General features: G+C 44.1%; 1 protein-coding gene across 2 annotated transcripts in view; it reads left to right on the top strand.

Annotated features, from left to right (window-relative positions):
* The window catches only part of GRIN2B (glutamate ionotropic receptor NMDA type subunit 2B), a 215,385-nt gene that overhangs the window by 157,053 nt on the left and 33,832 nt on the right, over window positions 1–24,500 (top strand). The window lies entirely within an intron of this gene.

A 24,500-nucleotide genomic window follows, 5' to 3' on the forward strand; every position in this document is an offset into this window, starting at 1 on the left:
AGGGGGTAATGCTACAGGAATGATACTACAAGGCAACAAGGAGGCCTTTGGCAACAGGAAGGCTTTACTAGATTCTTCTCTTTTATCTTTCTCTCCAGCTTTACTTTACTTCCTTCTCTCTTCTCTCTCTTTTTTTTTTTTTACCCCTCTTTCTCTTCCCTTCTCACTGGCTGGGTTTCTAAGAGCAGCCCAGCTGGGATTGAGGTAGAACTGCTGACTGGCCTCTTGTGCACTCTCCTAAATGCCTTTTCAAGCAACCTCAATAATTGATGAGCACCTGGGTCCTTGTCTGCACTGAAGAGCGCACATGGTATTTAGTACACAAAAATGCTATTTTGCCCATCAGAGCTCATCTCTGGAACAACACCATTTCCCCAGGATACCAGTTAATTGTTCTCTCTGTAGTTATAGAGGAACTTCGTTCCTGCAATGTTCTCAGCTGCTTGACATCTTCCAGCCTAGAGGTTGTCTGTTCCCACCACACAGCTGTTGATTTCCACTTGGCATACCAGAACACAGTTCAGACCCCTTTTTCCTGTGGTGGCTTACTTCTTAACCGCTGCTGTCTAGCCTGTCCTCTGCCTCAAGTGAAACAAGTGCAGCAGGCCTTAAGTTGTCTCCTAGGTTTCCATGGCCCAGATTATCATCCTGAAACACTGCACAGCTTGTTGCCTGCTTGGGTTTACCTGCTCTTCTTTGGCATGAAGGATGAACTGATACAGCTATGGGTGCAGGAAGGAGTGGGAAGTCAGGGTTGAAATGTCTCCGAGGAGCTGGAGAAAGAGGAGGAGTAAGAGTGAATAAGAACTTGTCATGTCATGGAAGGTGCAGACCATCATCTTAACATTAGTCCCTGCTGAGCACATGGGTGCGGTAGGGTAAGCAGGACTGAATAGCTGGGATGCTGCTGAGCAGGACGCAGGCATATTGACAAAACTGTTTGAAGTGGGAGGAAGGACTAAAATAGTTGAGGTGCTATGGGTGGGGTCTAAGATGCACTGGCTGAACTGCTTATTGCTGTTGAAGGCTGAAATGGCAAGGTGTGCCACAGGCCAGGGCTGTAGGAGAAGTGTATAACAGTCTCTATTCTGCTGTCAGAGTGACAAGAGAGACTTGTACAAGGGCAAGGGTGTGTGTTTCCAAAGACAAGGTAACCACCTAATTTCTTCTCTCACACCTGCACATTACATACCAAATCTTCTCCTTTTCCAAAGGAAGTTTAGAGAAAGGTTATTCTGTGAATGCACTGTATTGGATCTGTACCTGTAAAGCTGACTCAGGTAGTATCTGCCAGGTACAGGAGAAACATGAATGCCTGTCTTTGAAAAAGAGCAGGAGTGGGAGGCAGAGGGAGAAGAAGCTTGGGAATTGCAGATCTATGGAATCACTCTTGCTTAACACTGATCTTCAGAAAAAATATGAAATGAATTATCAACCAAATCTTTGTCAGAACCTGAACAATAACAAGGAGATATGTAAAAGTCCACCAGGATTTGTTGAGAACAAGTCATGTCAGACCAATTCAATATCTTTCTGTGACAGGGTAAAAGGCATTGTGGACAGAGGTGAAGCTGAAGGTGTCTTCTACTTTGACTCCAGTATGTTTTTTGCCATCTCTCTCATCACATTTTTTAGCAATCTAAGAGGAGCAAGGTCTCAAGGAGAACTAATAACAAATCCATGCAAAATGAGAAAGAATGTCAAAATGGAAGGGAGCACGGTCTAAGGTTCTGTGAAGGTCTGTCCTGCGCTCAGTTCAGTTTAACATTTTCTTTAACAGCCTTGGTGATGGATAGAAAATTTGCATATCAAATTTGAAGATGACAGCAAGCTGGGGGGACTGTGAATTTCTTGAAGAACAAGGTTAGAATTCATAATGAACTTGGCAAATTGGAGGTACACTCTGAAATAGTGAGATGTAATTCAATAGAGACAAGCACAAACTATTGTACCTTGGCAGGAATAATGGACTACATAAATACAGTGCAGAGAAAGATCATCTAGATCACAGTTCTGTAGAAGAGGACCGGGGGGAGGATAAAAGAGGATCACAAGCTGAACATGATTGTGTGTTGTTGAGAAAGAGGCAAATGTTGTACTTGGATGTATAAATAGGAGTTTAGCCTGCAAGGCGCATGATGTAATCTCTGTGCACTGCTAGGTGATGGTAAGGCTGAAAAACTCTTTGCAGTTCTGTGGATGGCACTTCAAGAAGGATCTGGACAAACTGGAATGAGTCTGAGGGAAGCAGTGAGAATAATCAGAGATGTAGAAGATAAGACATACAAGCAGTGATTTAATGAATTGGCCTTGTTTAGTTGTAAATTGAGGGAACGAGAAAGAAAGCAGGGAGAGATGGGATAACAGGAAATGAAGTCTGAGACTCAGAGGTTTTCCATTTGCACCAATCCCTTTGGCAGCACTCAGTGACGGTATTGGTGACTGGGTGAGAGCTCTTACCTGGTCCCTATTGGAGGAAGTGTTTCTATGATGAGATTTTTATTGTTGGAAGTTCAGTTGGTTCTTGTGTGTTTGAACTTTTCCTTTGGACCACGGTCAACACAGCAGCACTGGAGGCTGTGAAAAGAAAGAAGGAAGAATAGAGCAAATGAGAAAGGCTTGTGAGGAACCTCTCCCACTTTGAAGAAGTGGGTGCATGTAGGCCAATGGGCCACTTGGGCCCAAGAGTTGTTAGAGCAACTAAAAATGTGTGCTGCATGCCAGCTGAGATCTTCAAAGTGAGGATCAAAGGATGGCAGGTCACGGCACAGCACCTGTAACTCTGGAAGAGGGATAAAAGCGTCATATTATCGCTTCTATTTCTTTCTTTAAGCCAACTTTTGTCTTTATTGCCTTACTTGGTCTTATAATTGAACTTGCCTTTTTCTTTCATCTGTATCTTTGTAGGTATATGTCTGTCTTTGTCTGTCTATCTATCTGTCATCACTGTACATCCACAGTGTTTTATCTTGTCTGTCTGTGTTTTTGCCCCAACTTCCACTCTTACAGACTCCTTGTACATGTGTTCTGTCCTCTTGCATCTGAGCTACTTTAATTCCTTCAGACTTCAGATCTAAACTTTCTCATCTTCCATGTTAGTATTATGCTGCCTTGTATTAGGCACCGCAGAAACACCTTCTTGAGGTCAGCCTCTCAAAGTGTTTAAAGGAGATATTGCACGCTATGAGTAGAAAAACTGAACATGCATATGGAGTGAGTAGAAGATCTTGAGGGCAGTGAGGAAGCCAAATACCTGTAGTACAGCTTAACGGATGATGCTTTTAACTTGCTATCTGACTAGTTGTTGTGAGCTCATCTGGCAATTCTTCTGGACTTCACAGCTGAAGACAGTTTGAAAGCTGAATCTCATGATGTTTAAAATGATGTCTAGATTTCATTGAATGCCAGAGTGCCAGATTCTGCCTTCTCAAAGGAACACGGAAACAAATTTATCTTTCTATACCTGAAATCATATCCCATTTATTCCAAATTTTCAAATTCTAAATGTATTTACCACATATTGCCTTGATATCCACATTGCTTTTTGTTGGGTATATTTATAGCTTGTTGTCATGTGCAGTATTTTTAAAATATCTTATGAGTCTGAGGCCCTGTGAACTGTTTCACTAGCCCTGACTGGTAATACTTAGGAGCTATATAAAAAAGCCTTGAAATGTGGAGGCAATATTTGGGCATGGAAGGACAGGTTTTTGTTACTACTCTTGTGACACATGAAGTCTGTAGTTGGCAATAAAGGGGGCAGGCAAGAAAGCTCCTGAGAAGGCAGAAAACAGAAATGCAGCATTTTCATGGATGAATGAGCTTTTATGTAGTTGCTTTTAAAAGGCGAAATTATATGGCCGTTTGAACTGCCTTTTGATTGCTCAGTGCACCAGCTATTCTTTACACTGCATGCCATTTGCTGTCTTTTATTTAACTTTGCAAAATATTCTGGGATGCAGTTTACATGAAGGCGCCTGTATTAAGACATCTGTACTATTTCTTACTATTCGATGGGTGTAAGATTTCCTCCAGAAGTCCTTAATAACTTCCAGTATTTCTTGCCCTTATTATATACCATCCTGGGTTAGCTGAGCTATAGACTTGAATATGACAGATGGCTATTCTGTTGCAGCCTTTTTTTGGCCTCTTTTCTCCCACTGTCGTGCTATGGCTGCAACATAAGCTTTGAAGGGTCATTATCTTTATCACTGCATGGATAAGTCCTTTAGGAACCAAATTCACCTCTGGCATAAGTGGCTGCAATTCCATTAACTTCAAAGGAAGTTCACTGCTTGACATCAATGGTAAATTTTTGCGATGTAGATACCAAAATGAACAGTACTAAGGCATAATGGACTGGTTTCTGTCCTGACAATAACCCATTCTGGGGCTTGATTTGAGTTGTTGACAGTGCTGCGCTCCATCCTTGCATATTAACAGGCCCCTTATCTGTTTGCTTCTGTCCTGGGACCTTCTTTTTTCCTCCCTGTTGTCTTCCTTCCAAATTCCTTTAGATCTGCTCGTCTGCAATCACACACTCCCTTAAACTGCAGGTCTCGCTTTGCAGCCAGTTGTGCTGAGTCCTTGCAGCAGGCATTGTTGAGACAAAGCTAAAACAGCTATCCCAGGATGATCATTGCCATTAGGCCTTTGGAGGTTGTGGATGATATTAGACAAAACCCCATAAATGGTTTCTCACAGCTATTGCTGTTCAGGACTCCTCTGTCTCCCTTATATCACGAGTGGAGACAAGGACCCATATAAGGCTGGTTGAAATTAATATTACAAACCTTAGGTTTTTTTTCAGCAACCAATACACAACTCTTGGCTGTGTTTAAAGCCTCACAGCCTTTCTGGAGGGGATGAGTTGTGTCAGCAGCCCCTGGAATGGGGGTGGGGACAGTAGAAGTGCAGGCTGGCAAAGCCTGAACCGATCGACTCTTACTGGCAAGGAACTATTTTTGGGAGCCAATGATGAGAACACCCTGTACTGCTGCAAGTTTGATGCTGCCTTGCAAGGTTATTATCTGGGAGTTTTATCAGACTCTGTTAAATACACCCAGTGAGCAGCTTGTGTATTAAAGGGTGTATTTTGTGCTGGGACAGTGGGAAGGATGGACAGGGATAGAGGCTTTTAAGGCATGAATGGAACAAAATAGAAATCCATTTCTTGAGCTTCTGCCATTTTTTTTTTTTCATTTGCAATTAAATGTATATAAATTATTCATATAAATCCAGGACAGACTTTCCACATCTCTTGTGGTGATCAGGCATAGGCAAATCTGTGATGCTGCAAACCTCCTATTTTTCCTTAGCCTAGGGGGTCCCTGACCTCATTGTGAATGAGCTCTGTTGCAGAGATCACTTTGACCCCTGTAGAGATGCAGCCGTACCTCCTTGGGATGAGATGCAGCAGCTGTTTGTCAGTGCAAAGCCATTCTAACTGGCAGTTTAGGAAACAGGTGAAGGTGGAGGAGCAATTAGACAGACAAAGACTGTAATTAATAGCACTCAGATTGCAATATGGCTGTCATTCTCTGTCTTGCAAGAAAAAGCAGCCCTGGTTAGTTTGACTCATGAACTGTGCCGAACAAGCTTATGGTTATTTTGATTATTTGTATTATTATTAGTCTCTGAAAAGGCCGCCCATTAAGCAGTGCCCCACCATGCTGGGAGCTGCACAGAGGGACCAAGATGATGTCCAGAGCCACTAAACACTTACTCTGTAAGTAGCAGTTGAGAAGACATGGTCACGTAGACAAATGAGATAGTCAATGCACAGGGAACACACACAAGTTAAGAACACTGGTAAATACCCTTGCTGTGCATACTTAAGGGAGATTCTGTAAAAAGATGGTATATTTTACCCACTGATGGCAGCGAATATATTTGCATTGATCTTCTAGGGAAATACAAGGGGAAAGTGGATGAGTATTTGTGAATTTTGCGGACTATAAGCTTAGTATATCAGCAGCCTGACTGTTGTAAGTTATCTGCAGCTATCTGGGCAAAAGACAGATGTAGGGCGAGGTATGAAGAAATGCAATGATATAACTTCACTAGTATCCGAAATTGAGAAAAGCTACATGGATCTCTGAAATGCAGATGAAGAAAGTGGAGCAGTTCAGCGTTCACATCTTGATACTGACTGAGGGATTAGAGGCATCAAGTGGCTTAGAAAAGAGGCACTTGGTGCATCTGAGAAGGGAAGCAAAGGAAGACTGAAAAGAAAGGGGAAAAATAATATCTAGGCAAATGATCTCTGAAACAGCCTTTTGAATGGATGTGCAGGGTGTGGAGGTCTGAGAGGCATTTGTCATGGCCAAAGTGAAAATATGTTAGAGTAAGGGAGAGAGTGAGATCATCACAGCCCATGAAGGTCAACAGACCTGGATCCTAATCTCATACCTCAGAGCTACATCGTTGATGACAAGATAGAGTCAGGAGCTTGGCTGCATTGCCCTCCAAAAAGCCATCCGGTCCAACAGCAGTGTTTCCTTTCCTATACCCAGGAGCTGGAGCACAAAGCTCTCCTTCACTCAGTCCCAGTATGCTGCTTCCTGTATATCATTTGACTTTGGTTTTTTTTTGAGAGATCTTGTCCAGCTCTCACGAGAGACCTGTCTTTTTCTTAACCTATAAGATTGTGGGCAACTATGACACCAGGTTTACAATGTCACTGTTGCAGAAGTGCAATAACCTCCTGCAGGAAGCAGAAAGAAGTTCTTAGGTGCGTATAATTTCATGCATAGAGAGTGAAGCAGGTGAGCCTGTCAAAAACTGCTGTTTGTTCTCTATTTTAGTGTCTCCTTTGATGGGAAAACCTGTGTCTTTAGGAGAGAGTTCTGTAAAGTGAGAAATGAGAGACCCAGAAACATACACATATTTACTGCAGTGCTGACAGGCAGTGATAATCACAGACAGGATGGAAAGGTGGAAAGGGCTTGGTGACACAGAGAAAGCAAGCTGCAAGGAGCCTGACAATGCAGCAGCCACTTTGGGGAATCATCAGCTACAACGGCTGTGTGGGGTGAAAATCCCAAGGGATCACAACTGTGCAAATGCAGTAATGCTTTGATATCTGAATGACTATTTGCAGGAAGGGTGTTTTCATTTTCCACTCTGCTCACAGAGAAGTGGGAATGGATGGAAGGAATAGGCTGGTTTGTCATGTTCAGTCGTGCACAACACACTGACAGGGCACCTCCATCTACTGCTGTGGTGGATACTCCTGGCTTTTCTCACTCTTCAGATTTCTGAGAGATGGGATGATTCTTCATGTAATGCAAGAAGGCTGCCTAGGGGAGGAGGTACGTTTCTTTGTACTTCTTAATAGTATAGGTAAAAAAAATCCCCTCTCTCATTCCTGTTGAGCACACTTGATTGCATATGTGCAAAGGCTGGGTTTTTTGATGTCGATATACAGTGTGGGTATGTTATATCCTCCTTTCCTCCTCTTCCTCCCCCAAAGAACACTGATGTGGGGCAGGATAAACTGGTGATGAAAATACCCTGCTGAGGCAGAAGAAAAACTGCAGAAATTGCTGAAACAGTGAAGAAATAGTTGGTTGCATTCACTTTGGACCCAAAGCTATTGTTGGTGACTTGCTTCCTGCTGCAACTGGATTAGCAGCCAGCAACTTTGTACCCAGAGGAGAAAATAAAACTAGTGAACCTGAAAGGGCACCTTCCTTGACCTTTTTAGCTCTCTGGGTAAGTGAAAAATCTGGGACAGGGTCCTGAGGGAAACATCTCCAAATCTCTTTGAAGCAGTATCCTCCAACAGCTGCATGCCAGTCCATGAAAAATGTCCTACTCTGATCACGTCAGTGGTTCTTCAAGTCTGACGATGCCTGCTGTAGGTTCTATGTGTATGCCAGACTGTGTTCCCACAGCTCTGCAAGAGACCAGCTCTTGACTGGATTTTTGGGGGGCTTTTTAGCTCTTTTGGATATGTTGGGAAGCATACAAGTAGTGTGTGGTTTCCCAACGTATGGCATATTTCATATGGGTATTATCCCCCCAAACTACCATCTTATGGGTGACATAAGTAGCCAGCTTTATACTTTATTCCCTATAATACCCACTTTCAAACCAGTGTTCCTCAAGTAGTCTAGAAAGATCCAAGCTTTATTCTTTGATATCTCATAGAGACTTGTGAAATCTGTGGTGCTGTGGGCGTAGACACAAATAATTCTGCACTGGTATGGAATTCACAAGCTGGTGAGCCTGTAAGGAGCTGTTGATACGATAACAGCATCTGCTGAACCGCATAGCAGGGATGAGGGTGGGTGAGTGGCTGCCAGTTTTTGGAGGATGGCCAGATGTCCCTTCTGGTACCCAGCCCAAAGGGGCAAAGGAGCAAACAGGACTGGGTCTCAGGCCTGGCCTCTGTCTGTGACAGACCCAACTGGTCCCCACAAAGGACCCTCCAACCTGCTCCTGGGCATTTGATGATTTGTTTTGGAGAGGGTAAACAAACAGGGGAACAATGGAGCAACTAAAATAGAAAAGACTTGACATTAGAAGTACAGTTATTTAGCTGAGTCTTTGGTGTCTCAACTAAAAGCTCCTTCCTCTACTAGCCTCCCAATAAAGCACAGTCTTTGGTTTTGGATTTGTGCAGCTGTACTAATCCAGACTTGTATCGGCTCTGGTCTCAGGGTGAAAGCCAATCTGCTGTTCTGGCAGGGAAGAGGACTGTTGCATTTCCAGCTCAAACTCTCATCATCGTTTGCCTTCTCCTAACCCTCCAAGCCATGTCTCTGCTTCCTTCCTTCCACTTCCAGCCTGAATACTGCAGCCAAGTCCCTGGCGTGCTTTTCTGCATCTTCTGTGGTTTAGTGGCTACTTAAATATTTATTTATGTAGAACTTGCCCCTGGGGAATGTCTTCTGAATGCAGAGGAGGGGTGTTATGAGAGAAAGAGGAATGAACAGTCCCTAGAGGGCTCAGTATTGTCTGTTGCTGAGAGCCAGACACTGCACAAAAAAGCCATATCCTGGAAAAAGACTGATGTGCAAAAGAACACGCAAGTGCATACAAACACAGGCTTATACACATATAAACACAAACAAAAAATTGGCAATTGACCATAAAGAGAAAGAAAGCATTTGCACCAGTCAAGTGATTAGAGAGCCAGCTCCATCACTCATGGAATCTGCTTTCATTTGACCCACAGGACACCAGCATTTTTAGAGATCTGCCATCCAGAAAATGCTGCAGAAAGATATATAAGATGGCAGGAGAGGTCTGAGATGCTGCATGCAAGAATGGGCTACCATGATTTGAAGGACAGGCTGTATGTCATTGGGAAGATAAGTTCTCTGAGGTTTGCAAACACACTTGAATTTGCCCATTGATTTAAGTGTTAACAATCTTTTTGTAGATAGCATGTAGGAAAATCTGGAATCCTTTTGCTGTTGTGATTCGTATTACTTGAACTTTAATCATATGCAAGAGGCAGCTCAGCTTGTTGGATTCATTAATTGCTAAGGCGTAACATACTCACTTAATTGGATTCTCTGCTAGATAGAGACGTATTTATATGTATTTGTATATATGCTTACTGTATATATTTAGCTCCACAAAGACTGATATTAATGGAATGTTAAGGTTGCCTGGTGAAATAATCAGCAAGCTAGAAGGGATAAATGTTCAATCGTAAGCACGATCTTTTCTGTTGCAAGAAGGATAAGGCCTGGCTTACTGGATGTTCTTGGCACATCAGAAAAGCAGACAAGGCTAAAGCCAGCATTGAGGCAAATTTGCACTTGAACGCACCTTGGGCTGGCTGTGGGGCTGCTCTGCACCCAGCAGGCCACCCTACCACAGTGCCTCTCTTGTCACTGAGGACTGCTGATCATTCAGTCCTTCTCTAAGGCTGTTTTTCCAGCCCAGGTCTTGGAGTCTCCCTCCATTTCCTTGTGCAAGACAGCACCAGAAGGCTAAGCCACAGCTCTCAGCCACAGCCGGGGAGCATCCTTGGATGAGGGCAGGACAGGAGAAGTGATTTTGCCCTCTGAGGAGGCTGCAGACTCCCTCCTAGCTACATCTCACGTGTGTGTGTAGATCTACTGCTTAGGGTCATGTGTGGTAGAGAAGCTGCTTCAAAGCCAGGAGGGAGAGAGCTCAGTGGGTTGAATTTTATGTTGAGTGTGGGAGGTGAGATGGGTCTGCTTCCTGGAGGCTGGGAGGGGCAGGACTGAGCACTGTTGTGCCAGCTCAAGCATCACTGTGCTCTCTTTTCCAGGAAAGGTAACTTCAGAGAGCCAGGAAAGACAGCTGCCTGGTCACTTGTGCCACTTCAGCTTCCAGAGCAGCTGGAGAGGACCCAAGAATCTGCTCTTGAGCTTTAGTTATTCTCCTGATCCCAAACTAGTCCTTAGCAAGTACCATATAAAATCCTGCTGTGCCTTTTACAGCTGTTGATCCACATGCCTGACCTGCTGTACTGCTGTTCTGTCATTAATCATCATGACTTCCACTGCTGACTTCCAGCACGCACGGCTGCTCTGCAGTAACCTTCTATGGCAAAGCTCCTTTCTCTCATGTGAAGTGTGAGGGTGTTGTAGGTGCAGACCTGAGCTACACAGTTTCCTCTGGGGTGGATACACTGAGGCATCTCCTTGCTGTACTGACTTTTGTCATTGGTCATGGCATTAGGTCCTTGTTCATCCCCCTTGCAGTGTGGCATGGATAATTAAGAGCCTTTTATAGAGGGAAAGTTGAGCTTCGGATAGCTTCAGTGGCTTGCTTAAGGTCATAGTGTAAGCACAGGTCAAGATTACAGCCAGCACCTCGGTCCCTTCACTTCTAGGCATTTGGCGAGAAAGCATCTGTGCTCTGCACAGCTGCTGCAGCTGCTTAGGGCAAATTTGCCCTGTGAAACCTGGTTATGGATTGCCTGTGCTGGCATAGGCTTGCAATGGTAAATCCAATCTTGTGCAGAGCACTACCACAGGGTTGCAGCAGCACAGCATGGTGCAAGGAAGCTGCATGAGCCTGACAAGCTGCCTTGCCTCTCAGCTTAGCCCTGCTGGGCTAACATGGCAAGATGACATCTGAACCATAACTGACTTGGTGTCTCATCTACCCCTACCGTACTCTAAGGTCACACAGACCAGACCAGCCTGGTCCTGCCTATATCTCCAGTATAGAGAGCCCCCTCTCTCCCTTTGACTGTTATAAGCATATCTGTGCAATATGAGAAACCTGCCTGCAGCATAATCTGCCTTATTAGTGCCTTCTTTCCTCTCATGTTCTGGGCACCATGACAGACTTGCCAGCTTCACCCTCTTCCACCTCACTCCAACGCCTCCTTCCAATTTGGCTTCTACTTTCTTTGCTTCGTTCAGACCCTTGCTAAGGTCAGTGCTGCTTCTTTTGTCATAAAATGGGATTGCATAATCTCTGCATTGGTTGATTGGTTTGCTGTCCATCACCCTTTCTTTATTCCTCTCTCCTCTGCCAGTGCTTGGTGATTCATGGATAGCTCTTTCTCCATCTTCACAGATACTTTCTTGGCCCATTTATTGGTTTTATAAGAGTTCGTGCACATTCAAGCTATATAAGCAATTACATACAGAAAATAAAAGAACAGCAATTGCAGTTTTAGCTTGTGAAGTCAAGCTGGGAAATGCCAGTGTTGTTTCTCAGGCCACCTCTGCTTTTCCAAGTTTCTTTGCAGTACGGGGATTGAGACATGGATGCCATAGACAGAGTTGCTTGCACTCATTCATTAAAACTTCAATGAAAATGTCCACACAGAAGTGGGATGGAAGAAAGGCCAAAAAGGAAACAGTAAACCTGCCATTTCCTAACATTTCAACCTAAATAAAGTTCCTTTAGTATAGATTACTTCATGTAGATTACTTCATTATTTATGGTTGGACTCAATGATCCAGTGCGTACTTTCCAACCTAGTGATTCTATGATTCTATGATTTTGTGTGTGTTTTGTTCTGTTTTTAAGGGGAAACCCCAAAATCTTTTCTGTAGAAATGTATTGTTCATTCTCATGTGTGCTGAGCCTTCAACAGCGAGTCTGACTGCTCAACACAATGACTAACCCGTATTTGTGCTACAGACAGTCATGACAGCTCTAACTATTTTGCCTTTCTTCTGTATCCTAAATGGTGGAGTGCAAGTGACCTTTTCACAGTGGGGAACACTTAAAAGATGTGAAAGAGAATGTGGATGGCTTGTCCACTTTCTGTGGGCAGTGTGATCAGGCTTTTGCCTTTCCATTGCTGTGGCAAAGCTGAGGTGTTCCTTGTACTGATTGTGGTACTGGTGGCGATGTCCCCACTGATTTACTTGGTTGATGGGCTTAGATTTTAAAACATTTATGCGCAGATGCTGTTTGGGCTGTCTGCCAGAATTTCTGCAAGAAAGTGACTGAAAAAAAAAAAGATGATTATTTAACAGTTTATAATGCAGTTAAGAGTGAATGTAATTTGATGGGCCAAAGCAAAAATCATGTCCTTAGCCTCAGGGATTTTTCCTTGCTGACTTCCAAATGCCTGTTGCAAAACATGGAGATGTTGGCTTTTCTCAGGGAGCGAGCCCAAAGGCTTGTAATGGAGAGTGTCAGAGAACCTGATTACAAGCTCGCTACTTACTACTCTTGTAATAGAGGTGATGACACAGTACATGCACATTTAAATACACATATGAAGTCACCCAGCTAATTCCAGGCTGCAAGAAGTCATTCCATGTGTACTTACAGGTGCCACAAAAGACCTTTTACAACCTCCTGAGAGCGTTAGCTTCATCTTATGTCTCCAAGACTGTCTCTGTCATGCCCGTTCTCCTACTTTTAGGCTGTAGAAAGGGAATGGCACAAGAACTGCTTTGTGTTGACATGTTTAGACGCAAAATGACAGATAAATCTTTGATAAATAGGTTCGCCTGCAGTCCATCAGAGATGAGAAGAACAGAAGATTTTATCTCCCTAAGGCCATGCTCTCAAGAAAGCAGGCCTTGGCTTAACCCTTCTTTGATAGCTGGGGCTGGCAAATAAATAGCTTCCTCTCTCCTTCCCAAACTGCTCATTTCAAGGTTATCTCTCTTTCTCTATCCATGCTCAGGTCTAACTGTACTCCTTTTGCAGAGATCACTTGCAGCCCAGATGGCCTCAGCTGGGCCCCTGGCAGTTCTGCCTGGACTCCAAGCCCAGATCAGCTTAGGATAAGTGCTGCTAGGGGTACCTGTGAGTGTGTCTGCACCTGTGTATGGCATGGGAAAGGAGCAAAATCTTTGGCAGAGCCTCTTCCTGCTGCTCACAAAGGGTTTGCCAGCTCCAACCAGTGTGGCAGCGATGCACACGTGTGCAGTGAACCAGCTGCCCTGCTGGTGGGTTCCAACAAAAGGCTGGGTCTTCTCTGCAGGGTGTAGGTAGAGCTGGTGTGTCTTGTCTAATGATTCACACAAATATGGCAGAGAGTCCTGCTACAGCAAAGCCCAGCACTTGGCTGTAGAGGTATGTCAGGTGGGGGTCCTGCAGCTCATAGGCTCTCTTTCTGGAGCCATCATACAGCAGAGTTGCTGAAGTGTGAGCTCTTAAGGCAGGAGTCTCCAGCTGGGGAGTACAGCCCACACCAGCTCTTGGGAGCCCCTGGCTGGCCTGGAAGTCTCTCCCTTCTGCTGGGTTGAAGCAGCATTGACAGAAGTACTCTTGTAATGCTTACTGCTGGCAGAGACACCACAACATTGACATTGCTGTCGTTTGGGCCAGCAGTTCATTTCAGGACAGAGGTGAGGCTATTGTTTGGATACTCTTTGCATGGGGGCAAACTACCCTGCCCAGCTCTAAGTCAGTGGCAGCTGAGATGGGAGGTGAAATCACACCATGAGTTACTCTTCCATCCCTGCTAATTTCTCTACTGCTTGCACTGGTCTCACTCCTGCATCCAGTTCTGGCATGGGGGCATCAAGGCAGCAAACTGAAGACAAGATAGAGGCAGCAGTGAGGGGATGCATCTGTGCGGTGGGGACCATGTCCATAGGTACACACCAGTGAGAAGGGGCTGCACTGTGGGTGGGCAGGAGGTGGGGTCCTGGTGTGCCATGGCATGAGGAACTACCTGCTCACACAGGTGATGAGGGGGCTGTCTGCTCCCTCTGCTTTCCCCTATGCCTCTGTGCTGTCCCTTGGGTTTATTGCAGAGGACCTCAATCAATAAAAGATAGAGGGAGGGAGAAACTGAGTCAGGGTTATCTCTATGTCTTCTCTGTAGAGAAAGGCAAGGGAGACTGGATAAGAAAAGGTGTAAGGAGCCAGAGAGCAGCCCCCTTAACAACACATGGTGTAGAGGGAAAGCAGCAAGGTTGTCCCTGGTTGCTCCTATCCCACAGCTTCACTTCCCATCTGTCCCTTTTGCAAAGCTGAGTGAAGAGAACTGGCAGAGAACCAGGGTGCAGAGCAGAGCTGGTCTTTCTACTCAGTTTTGAGATCTGGTAACAACTTGGAGCAGTGGCTTGATTGGGTACCCCTTGGGATGGCCTGCTGTAGTGCACAAGGTTGCCTGCCATGTGCCAGGTTGGGAGGGGTCATGCATACATGCACCCTGAAGGTGCAGAGGCAGGTATGACTGGTGGTGGCTTTGCCAGTGTGAATCCAGGACGAAGGGTGTGCACTGGGCAGGCTCAGCATTTGTAATCACATATGCAGAACTCTCAGTGGTGGGAGGGGAAAGGAACAGGGATGTGCAGCTCTGTAACTGCCTTCCCTGAAATCCTATTCCCAATATGTGCAGTAATTCCTCTGGAGAAGGCATTTTCTTCCCTTTTTCTCCAGCAAGAGAAGAGCTGAGCAAGCCGTTTTTCTGTGGAGGGCCGTGCATGCAGCCATGGCTGCCTGTGCTTCTCTCGTGGGTGTACGTCTCTGCCCTGGGGCAACGCAGGGCTGCTGTGCAGAGGGCAGGAGCTCTGGCTGGTGTATTCAGGATCCAGAGGTGTTTCACCTGCTGTGACAACCCCCAGTGACAGTTAAAGGATCTCTCTTGTATTCTTGGAGATGCTTTTCAAGGTGGCACCTTTGGTCTTACTTGCACAGCTCAGAAAACAGTGAGGTTGAGGCATCCCACCTCCTTTCCTACCCCTGCTGAGGCCTGCTTCAACATTTAGGTTTTCTCGGCAGAAGGAGACATTTTTCCTTCCTCTGAATCTGCGTTTTTAAACATTCCTTCAGCCTCAGGAGGCTGGGAGAGATATTTGCTCCGTGTAAGGCGCAGGTGTCACTGCACAGGGGAACACACATCAGAGTTCTGTACAGCATTGTACAGGGTCCACTTACCAGCCAAAGCTCTAAACTGTCTCCCAGACTGCAGAGTGAATTGGCAAGCCCATTCCTCCCTCTGTGTGACATATTTTAGGGGGGAAAAAAGTCTGAGTGAAAGAAATGAAAGCTCAGCAAAATGCAAACTCAAGCCCAGCACTCAACAGGGAAAGCCAAGGGGAAAAATCATTAGATAGGATATTGCATGCATGGACACGTAGTAGATGCAGACACACACCTGCACAATGCGGATGCACTCCTGGAGACTGCAAAATGCTTTCATAAAGCTTTTAGGTGCCTATGCATCCGCATAAAAATATACTTTTCCTTAAACCTTTGAGACTCCTTGTGACACAAAACGAGTGATCTTACAATATCCCTGCAACTTTTTGCCCTGCCCCACAATTCTGCAGAAGAGAGTAGTAGAGATGCTCAAGGTGACACCTCCTTTCGCCTTAGATGAGCAAGAATAGAGGCAGTATACACTCACTGGGTTTAGATTTTATTTCTCTGACCAGAATCAGAATAGACTGATGTTGCTGGAGTTTAGGACATTCTATTAAGTTCCCCTCTCCTCAAACAGGTCATTTCACAAGGGCATGATGGCTCTAAGGATGCAACATTATTGAAGTAGGAGTTTGAGTCAGGTACTGTCACTGCCTGTAAGTTAGAGGTAGGTTATGTTGGATGGCATAGTCAGCATTTGTTAAGATATAGATTTTGTTCTAATTCTTCTTCCAGAATCCTAACACCTGATTTGCCCCTCCTAGAAGATGTGGCTTTCCTCCAGCCTATTCAGATCACAGTCCAACCTACTACGAACAGCTCCCTATAGCATCTCCCCTCATATCTCCTAATTATGCCTGTATTGATTGCAGACTGCATTTCCATAAATCGTGACTATGTGTACATCAGGTAGCACTGAGTAAATTTGAGCAAATATGTCCCCCTGAAAACCTTGCTGCTTCTGCGTGAGCCAGCCTTGCTTGGATGATGCACTTCCTGGGCTACCAAGTTAACATTACCACCAAGAACAACACTGTCTCCCAGAGGGAGCTGTCAGGTGATCCTGGCTTTTTTTTAATGTCTTTAGTGCTCTCTTGGTACCTTCTGGTTTGGAGGAATGATTTACCAAAGTAAACATTTTGGCATTCTTACAGCCCTGACCTTTCTGTGACACCAATGGAGCTCTATGGTTCACTGGCTTTGCAGAAGTCAGAAACGCTCAAAGTATATCTCATTAACCTTCTCAGGCTAATCACAGCAGGAGACAGGACCTCAGCAACTGCAAAAAGCATATAAATGCACCAGTAAAGAAATGTTTCAGCAAAAATGGCAAGAGCTGTGTAAATGCCAGACCTCAGTGAGCTGGGAGACTGTGTTTCTGAAAAGAGCTTTTATTCCCAGAATGAGTTGTAAAGCAAAAGCAAGTACTTCACTGTGTCTGTATTCTAAGCCAAGCCTCTCTCTGGCATATGCTAGGTGCTGTATAAATATAGAGGGAAGAAAATTCTACCTTCTCCTGCAGCCTACATATTTAATTGAAAGGCTATTAGAAGCAATTCCTGCTTCTGCAGGTGCATTGAAGAAAGCAGCCTTCCCCAGGTGGTTGTGGAAGGTGAACTTGAGGTTCAGGAAGGAGTGTTGTTGCTGTGTTAATTAATTTTGCATGTGGAGCATTCACAACCATTTCTTGTCTGCTTTGGCTGATGTGGTTAATTAATCACCTTAAGTGTCTGTAAACAGGAGATTTTTTGCTCTCTGTGGCATCTCTTCTCCACCTGCTGTAGACCAGCCTATGTGGGAATACAGACTTGTGGCATCACAAGTGTTATACATTTAGTAATGGCTCAGTTGTCAGCATTGTAAGCATGAGAATCATGACTTAAATAGCTTGGATCAAGACTAAGAGGAATGTTCTGTTCTCAGGACATTGGAGAAGATGGGAACTATGAGCATAGGAGGTGGAGATACCAAAACCAAGAGTCTTTGTGTTCATTTAGGTTAGTTGTGCATAGGGATATGATGATTAAGACTGTATTTTGACATCTCTAGACTGAAAAGTCAGGGAGGAAAGGTTTTCAACAGTGGAATTCTTCATCTTGCTTCTGCTTATATAAGGCCCCTGGACTGGAGAGACTTCTCTGGTCCTGTCCCTGCTATGCTAGGCGGCAACATCATATAGCCCTACGCAGAACAGTTGTGCTTCTTCTCAACCTCATTTTAGTTGTTCTCATCCTTTTGGACAGCTGTTTCAGAACTTACCTCCTCTGATGCTTAAAATCAATCTTATTTTCAAGGCAGGTTTCTTCATAACCAGTTGTTCTTATACCAATATTGTTTTTCTGCTTAAAAAACCTTTTCTTCCTCCCTTGTGTATCTGTACCCCCTTTATTTATACAGAATAGTCATATCCCCGTTTGACTTTCATTTATCTAGGTTAAAGAAGCTTTTTAATCTCCTCTTTTAAGGCAGGCTCTCTGTTCCCCTAATCGCTCAATCCAAGGTTATTGCTGATAACTAGCTTTTCTGTAAGGTTCCTTGCTGTTTTGCCCAAACTGAGTGTAAAATAGCATGACCTATTGCCTGCTGAGTAATTTTGGGGTGAAGAAATGTGTCAGCTATCAGATCCAGAAAAAAAAGACATCAGGGTGCTGCTGTTGAAATTTGCATTTGTTCTCCACCTTATCTCTATGAAGCTAAAGTCTACCATAATGACTTCGTTCCTGATATAATTTCTCTTGAACAACGGTAATGAAATCTCTATCCAGACTGAAAGCCAAGCCTGTGGAGCTACAGTAGATTTCTGTAGTTCAAGCCTGATGGAATACTCTTAGAGTGGAATACCCTCAGGGGCTCCTGAGGTAATAGAAGCCAACAGGGAATATTGGTGAAATATCTCAAATGAATTAAGGGGTGTTCCTCTAAGGAGGTGACACAGCTGGCATCCTAGCTGAAGTGCCTCTACACCAAAGAATGCAGCAGCCAATAAATAGGAGCAAATGAAGGCCACCGTGCTGCTAGAAAGCTATGACCTAGTTGTCATCACTGAAACTTGGTGGGACGAATTCCATGACTGCAATGTGATTATCAATGGGTACAGGCTGTTCAGAAGGGACAAGTGAGGAAGGAGCGGAGGAGACATTGCCTTCTACATCAAGAAATGGATAGAGTGTGAAGAGCTGTCTCTGAAGAATAGCCATGAGCAGGTTAAATGCTTATGGATAAGAGTGAGAGACTGAGGCAACAAAGGGAACCTTGTGGTTGGTGTCTACTGCAGGCTGTCTGGTCAAGGGGAGCCTATTGATGAAGCCTTCTTACTCCAGCTACAGGAGGCATCATGCTTGCAGGCTTTTGTCCTGCTGGGGTCCTTAAACCATCCTGACGTCTCCTGGAAAAGTAGCATGGCGAGCTGTAGATAATCCAGGAGACTTCTGGAATGTATTGAGAATAACTTCTAAGGCCAGGTAACTAACGGACAGGCCCACAAGGGAAGATATGATGCTAGACCTGAGGGTGTTGTCACCAACACAAGTGAGCTAATCGTTGATGTCAAGACTGGAGGCAACCTGGGCTTTAGTGATCATGCATTGGTGGAATTCACAGTCATGAGGGATATCGGTCATCAGAAAGGTAAAGTCAGGACCCCGAATTTTAAGATAGCAAAAATTCAGCTGTTCAAGGAGTTAGTCAATATAAGCCCCTGGGAAACTTCCCTCAGGACAAGGAAGTAGAACAGAGCTGACAGATCTTTAAGGATCCATGGAGTGCAAAAGCTCTTGATTTGCAGGTGCAAGAAATCAGGAAAGGAAGGCAAGAGACTGGCACAGCTGAGTCAAGACCTGCTGGTCAAAATAAAAGGAAGGAAGGAAATGCACAGGCAGTGGAAGCAGGGACAGGTATCCTGGGAAGTGTATAGGGATGATGTCTGGTTGTGTAAGGTTGGGTTTGGGAAGGCACAGCTGGAGCTGACCTTGGTAAGGGATGCAAAGAGTAACAAGAAGGGCTTCTACAGGTATGTAAGCCAGAAAAAAAAGATCAAAGAAAGTGTGTCCTCCTTGATGAGCGACATTGGCAAACTGGTAACAACAGATGAGGAGAAGGCTGAGGTACACAACTTTTTTTCCTTGGTCTTCACTGGAAAGAGGTGCACCTGTTGGAGTGGGTCCAGAGGAGGGCCACAAAAATGATCAGAGGGATGGAACACCTCTCCTGTAATGAAAGGCTCAGAAAGTTGGGGTTGTTCAGCTTGGAGAAGAGAAGCCCTGTGGAGGCCTTATTGTGGCCTTTCAATAACGAAAGGGGGCCTATAAGAATGATGGGGACAAACATTTTAGCAGGGCCTGTTGCAGTTGAACAGATGGTCACGGTGTTAAGCTAAGGGAGGGTAGATTTTGACAAGATACAAGGAAGAAATTTTTTACAATGAGGGTGGTGGAACACGGGAACAAGTTGCCCATAGTGGTGGTAGATGCCCTACGCCTGTAAACACTCAAGGTCAGGTTGGACAGGGCTCTGAGCAACCTGATCTAGTTGAAGATGTTTCTGCTTACTGTAGAGAGGTTGGACTAGATGACCTTTAAAGGTCCCTTCTAACCTGAAGTGTTCTGTGATTCTATGAATAGTTTGTACCAGCCTTCCGAAAACTATCTCAATCCCAAATGATTCCACTTTATTTATGCTTGGTTTATTTCTTCACAGTTTACTGCAGAAGCAAGGTTACAACAGCATCTCCCAGGTTTACCTTTATTTTTATGTATCCTGATCAGTGCATACTTACATTGGCAATGTCCCAGTTATAATTGCTATTTCTATGGTGTTGCTATTATTCCTACAGTAGCCCTTTTCAGGTCCTGCCCAGTTGTTCTGGTTTTGCCATGTCCTCATTCAGGTTCTATAAGAACTGAACTGACAAACCCCTTATTTCTCCCTGGAGTCTCCCTGCTTCCCTAAAGGGATCAGGTATGTTTTTCCATCAGCTATATTACCCATAACACTGCTATTTTCTGCCTGCTGCCCAACATCCTTTTCTATATTTGATCTTCTAGGTTTCGTGTATTGAAATCAGGTGTAAAAAGTTACATAACCTTTTTCCATTTAACTATATGACAGCAAAGATAAAAGACAGCAAGTTTTCACATTTACACCATTCACAGAATCATGCTGTATGTTTCCTCCTGTGTGGGTCTCCTAATTTCCATACTATTTGTGAGCCTCATGGCCTTTTCTGTACTTATCTACTCAGTGCACCCCAGAGGTGAAAACATACCATTATCTCAATTTTACACCATGTGGAGTGGAGGCACAAGGGTGTAGATCAGATTCCAGGTGACCTTGGAGGAACAGGGAGTTTTCTGCCTTCTAATCCATGCTCTTGTGTTGTTACCTTAGTTCTTCCCTGCTGGAATGGACAAGACTCTCAGCTCCTGGGGGAAAAATCCCAAACATAATAAGGGAGGAAACACTGAACTTCTGGAGAAATGCAGAAAACATTTAAAGTCCTGAGTTTGGAATGGCCTTTTTTTTATTCTGTGAATGAAACTAAATCTCTTTTGTTCTTTTTGTATTTCTCCTATACCAGGAGTGGCAGGAGTGAGAGAAAATTTTATATGAAAAGAGATCGGTGCAAATAAGAGGCTGAATGAAATAAAAAATATCAAAGACTATGTCCTGAAGTAGTTCTTTTGCAGTGTATTGAAAAACAAGCACCTGAAGGTTCAGGCTTTCCCCTGCACCTTCACCACAAATATGATTGCTATGTCTTTGAGCATCTTGCCTGAGACATATATTTGAACGCTACTATTTTTCTGCAGAATTTTATTCTGCTGCCTAGTCCTTGAAAGCCAAATTTCTAGGATGGGTTTTTTTTTTTCCATCTGTTAACATTAGTTGGAGATTTCTCCAAATGCTTTTGTGGTTTGAAGTCTTGCCTTGGCATATGAGGAGGAACTCAGAAATTGGCTTCTGCCCTGGCTGGAGCAGACAATTTTGGAAGTTCACGGGAGTAACTTGTCTGTACTACCCATCGAGGTAAGGATTTTGTAAATGGTGAGAGTAGGTGCTGGTCATTCAAACAGGCGATTGCTTTTGTTGATGTAACATATAAGATATCCACTGAATGAGACTACCAGCTCCTCTGTGTTATAAATATCTTACTGACCTGATAACACTGAAAAGAGCATATGTAGAAGAATAAGGAAATATATTCTCCTGATATAAATTGCAGGGAGAAGATTTAGGTTAGACATCAGAAAAAAAACCCTTTTAAATGGGAAGGATAGTTAAGCACTGGAATGGACTGCCCATGGAGACCGTGGGCTGTCAGTGTAAGGACAAGTTAGACAAATATCTGCCACAAATGGCTGTTACAAGCTTTAGCTTCCCTTGGAAGGAGAGAAAAGCCTCTGTTAAGAATTAGTTTCAGGGAATTGATATGATACACCTTTCATTAAAGATGCACGTTAGCATACTGCATAACACTTTTATTCTGGGTGCATTATACAGCGGTTAAGGCAATTTGCCAGCCTGGTGGAAGGCCTTTGGAAGGCCTTCACTTATTTTCCCCTTGTGTAGGCAATCTTACCTGTTGTCTGCATGGGATAGTTTATATACTTAAAAAAAACAATAGTAATTGTCTTTTCTACAATAGCTTTTACTTTCTTTCTCTGCAAATATATTGGACTTCTACTTCCAACAGGTCTCCTTCTTCAACACCTCCAAATTTATTCCTAAACCAAAGTGACTTTTCTTCCTTGATAAGATCAGGTGTGGTACAGACAGAGCAAGGGGAAGTTAAAGTGAAATTCTGTCTCTTAGGAGTCCCGCCCTGGCATAACGAACATACCTAGGGTCTGAAGAATATGATTAAAAAGGAGGTTTTAAAGATCCCTAACATCCTTACTTTTGCTGATTCTGTGGCGCTGCAGAGCTCCTAGTTGGAGTTTGGAGTTGGGTGACTACACTCTGATCGGAGAATGCCCTGTAGATCTTGAACCTGCAGGGTGACAAATACCTAGGATGCCTGGGATGGTTTACTTTTCCTCTTTTTGCTGAGGCAAGCACTGAGCAAAACCTAAGTAATGAGAGTTCACAAGCTGTTAATACCAAATACCCTGAGACTTCAGAAGTGCCTTGCTCTGCTTTGCACAGCTTGGCAGTTTATATTATTTAAGAGTAGGCATCATTACCTGGACAAATCTGTGACATTTCATTCTGTCGTGGCTAACCCCTGTCCCCACAGTGAATTGCTCCTTCCCTGTCATGGCAGATTGTCTAGCACGTGATACACATTTGTATTTTCTTTCTCTTGCATTGTCTCCATCCTTTGCACATGTGGTGCTTCTTATTACCCTTACTGTCCTTGCCCACATGTTCCTTAAGCCTCCTCTTTAAGTATTGGCACACACTTTTGACCCTTGCATGTATGAGTATGTAAAGAAGTCTGTCACCTCTTAATCAACAAAGATTTTCTGACTTTGCTGATTCATATCTGTACATGTCTGCAGGTATATGGTTTGCCTGATTTGTTCAGGTTAGCAACGAAACATAGTATTTGCACATATTCTTGAGACACTCCATAGTTAATTTGAAAATTTAGGTCATAATATTCACTTATATCCTCTTTTTCTTCCTTTTTGGGGAATTTAGAATTATTTTATTTGGTTTATAAGGAAAGGATGTGTACTAAAGTATTTGCAGGTTTGGTGTTTCAGTGCACAGGAGGCTATGGCAAGACTCTCATTATTTTCCTAATTTCATAATGTTGTCTGTGTAGTACAACACTGTGAAACGTGCCTGGCACACAGCCTTATGAACTCCCTTTTCTGTCCCGGAGAACTTCTGGGTAATTACACATTGGGTTTGCCTATCTGATCTAATTTATCACTTAGGGGCTTATATCATGCCTATTACTCTGATATCTAATGGCTGCTGAGATGCTGCAAGATGTCTCTTTCATCAACCACTTATTTCTATGATAAGTTAATGTTACTGAGCTGAAGTCTGGGCTGTTCTGTGCAGCATCTTAATCACTGGTCCCTACTGAGCCCTGTGTGTGTAGTTATTCTGCTTGTCTGGTGGCTTCACTGAAACTGCTTTTGGGATTGAGTCTCAGTTACTTAAGGGCTAAGGTTGCACTGCAGAAATCTTTGGCTTCAGATAAGTTGACCTCCTGGGTCAACGAGTGGGATGTCTAGGGCTGAGCAGACCCTGGGTGAGCATGTGAATGTATGCTCTTTATTCTCTCAGAAATGCGCTGTCCATATCCAGGCTTAGATGTGTATCCTGCTTGCTGGTCCAAGCGGCATAACTCCATGGGTGGAGGAAACATTAAGGGCAAGCGCTCCTTGGCATTTTTTTTGCCAGGTGCTTGTTGTAAGGGTTCTTGGGAAGAAGGCCACTTCACCCCCTTCTTACAAAACCCACTGCCTTGCCTTCACTGGGATGCTGTGTTCGTGTTACAGGGTTGGATGGGGAAGCTGCTCTCTCTGGGTGATTTCTTCTGCCTTTCTTCTCCCTCCACAAGCCCTCAGAGTGGATTTTTCTTTCATGGCCAGATGAAGCGTTTGTTTGTTTTGAAGGTGACAAGTGTTTTATGTGAAATCTAGCTGCTCTCAAATGCCAAAACCCAGCTGGGCTTTGAGTTTCACAAAATAACAGCTGGCACCTAATGAGCCTCTAATAAGTGCTTCTCTTTCCTGTCCTGTCATTTAAATAAATAAATGGTTTAAATTGGGGGGTGGATGGCAGGGGTGTTGGACTGCAGTGGAACGAAGCTTTTCTGTATACCCACTGAGCAGGTACAGTGCTAAGAGCAGTTGTGAAATCTTCCCTCACACCCACTCTGCCTCTGCCATCAAGTCAGTGTGTCTCAGCCCTGGCCTGGAGGGCTTTCTTTGAGGGTCCTGCAGGAAAGTTCCTTCTAAAGCCTTAGTTTCTTGCCCTCTCAGCTTCAGCTGCCAGCCAAGGTGCTAATTACTGTCAACAGTGATGAGGGGAGTTGAGAAGAAAGGCGAAATTTTGTTAGTTGAAAGCATAGTTGATGTTCCTTTTATTTCTTTTCTTGGAATTTTTGCAAGGAATGGTCTGCCATGGGCAGTGGGTGTGCTACACCTGTGGTCTCTTCAGGGACTGGAGCGGCTTCAAAGCAACTTTTTATTTGTGGCAGTAGGTATAAGGCAACTGAATCTCACTCTTCTTTTCTGACTGCTGAAGGCATA

Source organism: Cuculus canorus, chromosome 1 (assembly GCF_017976375.1).
Source record: "Cuculus canorus isolate bCucCan1 chromosome 1, bCucCan1.pri, whole genome shotgun sequence".
Taxonomy (NCBI): domain Eukaryota; kingdom Metazoa; phylum Chordata; class Aves; order Cuculiformes; family Cuculidae; genus Cuculus; species Cuculus canorus.